We start from the raw sequence: 7835 nt of genomic DNA on the forward strand, positions 1-7835 counted from the left end.
GGAGAAAATTTTTGCAATCTACTCATCTGACAAAGGGCTAATTTCCAGAATCTACAAAGAACTCAAACAAATATACAAGAAAGAAACAAACAACCCCATCCAAAAGTGGGGAAAGGATATGAACAGACATTTCTCAAAAGAAGACATTCATACAGCCAACAGACACATGAAAAAATGCTCATCATCACTCGCCATCAGAGAAATGCAAATCAAAACCACAATGAGATACCATCTCACACCAGTTAGAATGGCAATCATTAAAAAATCAGGAAACAACAGGTGTTGGAGGGGATGTGGAGAAATAGGAACACTTTTACACTGTTGGTGGGATTGTAAACTAGTTCAACCATTATGGAAAACAGTATGGCAATTCCTCAAGGATCTAGAACTAGATGTACCATATGACTCAGCCATGCCACTACTGGGTATATACCCAAAGGATTATAAATCATTCTACTACAAAGACACATGCACATGTATGTTTATTGCGGCACTATTCACAATAGCAAAGACTTGGAATCAACCCAAATGTCCATCAGTGACAGACTGGATTAAGAAAATGTGGCACATATACACCATGGAATACTATGCAGCCATAAAAAAGGATGAGTTTGCGTCCTTTGTAGGGACATGGATGCAGCTGGAAACCATCATTCTTAGCAAACTATCACACGAAGAGAAATCCAAACACCGCATGTTCTCACTCATAGGTGGGAACTGAACAATGAGCTCACTTGGACTCAGGAAGGGGAACATCACACACTGGGGCCTATCATGGGGAGGGGGGAGGGGGGAGGGATTGCATTGGGGAGTTATACCTGATATAAATGATGAATTGATGGGTGCTGACGAGTTGATGGGTGCAGCACACCAACATGGCACAAGGATACATATGTAACAAACCTGCACGTTATGCACATGTACCCTAGAACTTAAAGTATAAAAAAAAAAAAAAAAAAATTCAACATTGCTTCATGCTAAAAACACTCAATAAACTAGGTTTGATGGAACATATCTCAAAATAACATTTATGACAAACCCATAGCCAATATCATACTGAATGGGCAAAAGCTGGAAGCATTCCCTTTGAAAACCAGCACATGACAAGAACACCCCCTCTCACCACTCCTATTCAACATAGTATTGGAAGTTCTGGCCAGGGCAATCAGAGAAAATAAAGAAATAAACAGTATTCAAATAGGAAGATAGGAAGTCAAATTGTCTCTGATTACAGTTGACATGATTGTATATTTAGAAAACCCCATAGTTTGAGCCCCAAAACTCCTTATGCTGATAAGCAACTTCAGCAAACTCTCAGGATCCAAAATGAATATGTAAAAATCACAAACATTCCTAAACACCAATAATAGAGAGGCAGAGAGCCAAATCGTGAGTGAACTCCCATTCACAATTGCTACAAAGAAAATTAAATACCTAGGAATACAACTTACAAGGGATATTAAGGATATCTTCAATGAGAACTACAAACCACTGCTCAAGGAAATAAGAGAGGACACAAACAAATTGAAAAACGTTCCATGTGATAGGAAGAATTAATGTCACGAAAATGGCCATACTGCCCAAAGTAATTTATAGATTCAATGCTATTCCCATCAAACTTCTATTGACTTTCTTTGCAGAATTAGAGAAAAAAAAAAAAAAAAACTACTTTAAATTTCATATGGAACCCAAGAAGATCCCCTATGGCCAAGACAATCCTAAGCAGAAAGAACAAAGCTGGAGGCATCACGCTCTCTGATTTCAAACTGTACTACAAGGCTACAGTAACAAAAACAGCATGATACTGGTACCAAAACAAATATATAGAGCAATGGAATAGAACAGAGACCTCAGAAATAACACCATACACCAGTACCAATCTTATCAGCTCATCTGTCTGCTTCACACTCTTTGTTTTCCTTCTGTTACAGTGGATGACATAGCCCTGCTCCAATCACAGTCCACCCCTTCCATAAACACCCAGGATCCTATTGCCCCTCACTTTCTCAAAAATCCCAGTCTTTAAATTATCATATTTCTTTTGTATTACCAACATCAGTATATAAATGCAACATTATCATTGGCATTCAAATATGCCTTAATATCCTGAATCTTAATGTGATCTTTGAGGTCATGTCCCACTTCAGTTGTATCCTCCTTTTTCTGCTCATCTTTCATAGCAAAAATTTTTGAAACAGTTATCCATGTAACTACTCTCTATTCTACCAGTTTTTAATCCTCACCTCAACTCATATTGAGGGTTCAACATGGGTTCTTTTCTATTTCCGTAAGTGTCAGCTGGTCTGAAAAATAAAGAGAAAGAGTACAAAAGAGAGAACTTTTAAAGCTGGTGTCCGGGGGAGACATCACATGTCAGCAGGTTCCGTGATGCTCCCTGAGCCATAAAACCAGCAAGTTTTTATTAGCAATTTTCAAAAGGGGAGGGAGTGTACGAATAGGGTATGTGTCACAGAGATCACATGCTTTAAGGTAATAAAATATGACAAAGCAAATGGAGGCAGGGCAAGATCACAGGACCACAGGATGAGGTGAAATTAAAATTGCTAATGAAGTTTTGGAAACGCATTGTCATTGATAACATCTTATCAGGAGACAGCGTTTTAGAGCAGACAACCTGTCTGACCAAAATTTATTAGGAGGGAATTTCCTCGTCTTAATACTCCTGGGAGCACTACAGGCGACCAGGGCTTTTTCATTCCTTCGTCTTCGACAGTAAAAGACAGCCATCCCCAAAGGAGTCATTTCAGAGGCCTACCCTCAGGGGCCATTCTCTTTCTCAGGGATGTTCTTTGCTGAGAAAAAGAATTCAGCAATATTTCACCTATTTGCTTTTGAAAGAAGAGAAATATGGCTCTGTGCGGCCTAGCTCACCAGCAGTCAGAGTTTAAGGTTATCTCCCTTGTTTCCTGAACATTGCTGTTATCCTGTTCTTTTTTGAAGGTGCCCAGATTTTATATTGTTCAAGCACACATGCTGTATAAACAATTTATGCAGTTAACACAATCATCCTAGGGTCCTGAGGCGATATTCATCCTCAGCTTACGAAGATGATGGGATTAAGAGATTAAAGTAAAGACAGGCATAGGAAATCACAAGAGTATTGACTGGGGAAGGGATAAATGTCCATGAAATCTTCACAATTTATGTTCAGAGACTGCAGTAATGACAGGTGTAAGAAATTATAAAAGTATTAATTTGGGGAACTAATAAATATCCATAAAATCTTCACAATTTATGTTCTTCTGCCATGGCTTCAGCCAGTCCCTCCAATCAGGGTCCCTGACTTCCCAAAACAAACTTACTTTAATCAAACTTCCTTAGTTACTACTCTACTAAAACTGTTCATAGCATGGTCTCTAATAACCACTAGTTTACCAAAGTCTGAGGTTCATTTTTCTCTTTTATTTTACTAGATTTCAGCAACTTTGATAGAGTAAATGACTCCCTTGCCCTTGAAACCTTATCTTATGTTTTCTATAATACTAAATTCTTTTGGCTTTAATTTCCCTAACTAGTTACTTCTGCTTCTCTTTTGCTATCTTCAATACCTTTCTTAATCTGTAAATATTGATGTTATGACCATCTTGTTTGTGGGAATCCTTTTTTTAATTGCTACTCTTTTCTTAGATCATTTTATCCAGATTAATGCTTTGAAATTTAGTCTCTGCTGGGGCATACTAAACCCGTTAGTTTCATCTCATTTTTTCTCTGAACTCCAGCCTCTTGGACCCAATACTATGTGACTTATCCATTTGAAAGAAGTATCTCAATTATTGTTTAAAACAGAGTTATTGATCCTCCAATCCAACATTTATGTTTCCCTGTCTTTTCCATCTAAGTGAATGTCATTACCATTTAGTAACTCAGCCTCAAAACATGACAGTCAATCTTTATTCTTCTTTCTTCTGCCTCCAATATGACATATAGAATGTCACTATGTTTACTGTAGACCTAAAATTGTGTACTCTTTTCCTCTTCAATGCTACCATCTAGTCTTCTGTTGACAACTGAAATTACTTTTTATGTGGCTTTAGCATTTTCATTCTGTTCCTATTCTCCCAACCTGTGCCCAGTCTCTGTATAATATGCTCAGGGACTTCTGAAATCACATTCTATTTCTCTCCTGCTTGAAAATCTTCAATTATACACAATAACCCTCAGAATAAAATCCTAACTCTTATTTACAAAGGCCTGTCTGATCAAATTCCAGCTGATCTCTCTGACTTCATCTCATTTTATGATCCACTGTGCTCACTAAGTAGGATCTTGGACTGTTTTTTCTGAAATACTTTTCCTAGATTTTCAAGAGGTTGACTCAAACTCAGTCTTGGTTCAAATGCCTCTTCCTTAGAAAAAAAATTGTTTTTCTGATTATACAACCTGAAATAACTCCATAAGACATCACACCATTTTATTTTTATCCTAGCACTTGTCATTTCCTCATTTACTTTGTACATTTGTTTATTTTTGTTTCTACAGTGGAATGTAAGCTCCATGAAAAAAAAATGATCATATCTGTTCATTCTTTGCTATATTCATAGTGCTCAAAACACATGGACATACAGAGGGGAACAACAGACACTGGGGCCTGTTGGAGGATGGAAGGTAGGAGGAGGAATAGGATCAGGAAAGATAACTGGTGAGTACTAAGCTTAATAGCTGGGTGAAGAAATAATCTATACAACAAAACCCCATGACACAAGTTTACCTATATAACAAACTTGCCCATGTACTTCTGAACTTAAAAATTTTTGTTTGTTTGGTTGGTTTTGTCTTTAAGGAGCAGGATTTGAAAATCAGTAGGCTTTCTATAAATTCTCATGGAGTAAATAAGTGAATGACCAGATGAATGCTTATCATTCATGTATGTTACAGTAAAAATATTGAGAACACCTTGAAATAAATGGAAGTGTAATATCAATTATAAGCATACCTCAGAGATACTATAGGTTTGATTCTCCACCACTATAATTAAGTAAATATTTCAACAAAGTGAGTCACACCCATTTTTTTGGTTTCTATGAGCATATAAAAGGTGTGTTTACACTATAATGTAGTATATGAAGGGTGTAATAGCATTATTTCTAAAAATATGATGTACTGACCTTAATTTAAAAAATTGATTGCTAAAATGCTAATTATCACTAAGCCTTCAGTAAGTTATACTCCTTTTACTGGTGGGTGTCTTGCCTCAGTGTTTATGATTGCTGACTGATCAAAGGGATGGTTGCTGAAGGTTGGGGTAGCTATGGCAATTTCTTAAATTAAGACAGCAATAAAGGTAGCCACAATGATTGACTTTTCCTTTCATGAAAGGTTTCTCCATAGCATGCACTGCTGTTTGATAGTATTTTATCAACAGTAGAAGTGTTTTCAAAAGTTGAAGGCAATTCTTTGAAACCCTGCCTCTGCTTTATCAACTAAGATTGTGTAATCTTCTAAATCCCTTGTTGTCATTTCAACAATGTGCATAGCATCCTCACAAAGAGTAGATTCCATCTCAAGAAATAACTGTTTTTGCTTGACTATAAGAACTCCTCATCCTTTCAAGTTTGATCATGACATTGCAGTGATTCAGGAGCATCTTCGTGCTCCACTTCTAATTCTAGTTTTCTTCCCATTTCCATAAATCTGAAGTTACTTTATACAAAGAAGTCTTGATTTCCTCAAAGTCATCCATGAGGATAGGAATCACTTTCTTTCAAACTCCTGTTAATGTTAATATTTTGCTTTCCTCTCATGAATCACAAATGCTCTTAATGACATGTAGAGTGATAAATCCTTTCCAGAAGATTTTCAATTTACCTTGCTCAGATCTATAAGAGAAATCACTATCTATGGCAGGTACAGCTTAGGATGTGAAAGAAAATTACTCCTTGATCCATGGATGAGCTACACAATAGATGTTGTTAGCAGGCATCAAAACAACATTTATATCCTTGTACATCTTCATAGAGCTCTTAGGTGGCAAGGTGAATTGTCAATGAGCAGTAATATTTTGAATGGAGTGTTTTTTCTTAGCAATAGGTCTTAACAGTGGGCTGAAAATATTCAGTAAACTATACTCTAAATAGATGGGCTGTCATTCAGGCTTTGTTGTTCCATTGTTAGAGTACTGGCAGAGTAGATTTAGCATAATTCTCGAGAGCCCTAGGATTTTCAAAATAACAAATGAGTATTGGCTTTAACTTAAAGTCATCATCTGCTTTAGCCCCTTACAAGAGAGTCAGGCTGTCCTTTGAAGCTTTGAAGCTTGGCATTGACTTCTCCTGTGTAGCTATGAATGTCCTAGATGTCATCTTCTTCCAATAGAAGACTATTTGTCTACATTGTTGTCTGCATTTGTTGTTTAGTATAGCCCTTTTCATCAATGATCTTAGCTATATCTTCTGGATAACTTACTGCAACTTCTACATCAGCATTTTCTGCTTCACCTTGCACTTTCATGTTGTGGAGATGACTTCTTTCCTTAAATGTCATGAACCAATCTCTGGTAGCTTCCAACTTTTCTTCTTCAGATTTCTGACCTCTCTCAGCCTTCATAGAATTGAAGAGAGTTAGGGCTTTGTTCTGGTTTTGGATTAAGAAAATGTTGTCACTAGTTTCATCGTCTATCTAGTCCACTAAAAGTTTCTCCATATTGGCAATAAGGCTGTTTCCCTTTTCTATGATTTATTTGTTCACTGGAGTGCAATTTTACTTTTTTTCCAGAACTTTTTATTTGCATTCACAACTTGACTGTTTGGCACAAGACTCCTAGCTTTTGGCCTGTCTCAGCTTTCCACATACCTTCATCACTAAGCTTGATCATTTCTAGCTTTTGATTTAAAGTGAGAGGTGTGCAACTCTTCCTAACACTTGAACCCTTAGAGGTCATTATAGCATTATTAATTGGCTTAATGTCAATTTTGTTGTGTCTCAGGGAAGAAGGCCAGAGTAGAGGAAGAGAAACAGGAGAGTTCCCCATCCTCAGTGGATTAGTCAGAACACATACAACATTCATTAAGTTACCATTGTGGGTGTGGTTTTGCTCCTGAAAACACTCAACGATAGTGACATCAAAGATCACTGATTACAGATCACCATAACAAATATAATAATAATGGAAACCTTTGAAATGTGAGAATTACCAAAATATGATACAGACATGAAGTGATTACACACTGATGGAAAAGTAGTTCCTATAGACCTGCTCACCACAGGGTTGCCACAAACCCTCAATTTGTATAAAACAAAGAAACAACAAACACACCGTACCTGTAAAACTCCATAAAGTTAAGCACAAGCAAACAAAGTATGTCTGTAATTAAAGGTTCAAATTATATGTTTAAAAAACGTACTTTATTGTCTTCAGGTAAACTAACTCAGGTTAACAAAAAAAAAAAAAAAAAAAAAAAAAACCTTTTAAGGAGCCTGCTTTAAGAAACCAAAGACAGTAGAATTACAATTATAGTATTGATTGCTTTGAGGTAGAAACATTTTTCTAAGGGCTTTAAGTAATTCTATTAAATCAGATAAATATTTCCTCTGCAATCCCTTTTAATACTCTTCTTTAGCTTTTTAAAAGCTTGATTTTTCTTTGAAATTCACAAGGTAAATTTCACCCTAGTCTGTGACTGAATAATTACACATTTTTAATGAGTGGAGTCTGAAATAATGTGACTCATGTAGTGAAACTAAAATTTTAAAATACTTGGTATACAAAAATTTCTCTATGAAAGTTCTAGCTCATTTTCCAGCATGTTTCTGTTAAGATTTTAAATGTATTAATTATGGGATGATAAAAATAGATTTCCAATTGATCTTGAAATAGG

Source organism: Piliocolobus tephrosceles, chromosome 1 (genome assembly GCF_002776525.5).
Source record: "Piliocolobus tephrosceles isolate RC106 chromosome 1, ASM277652v3, whole genome shotgun sequence".
Taxonomy (NCBI): Eukaryota; Metazoa; Chordata; class Mammalia; order Primates; family Cercopithecidae; genus Piliocolobus; species Piliocolobus tephrosceles.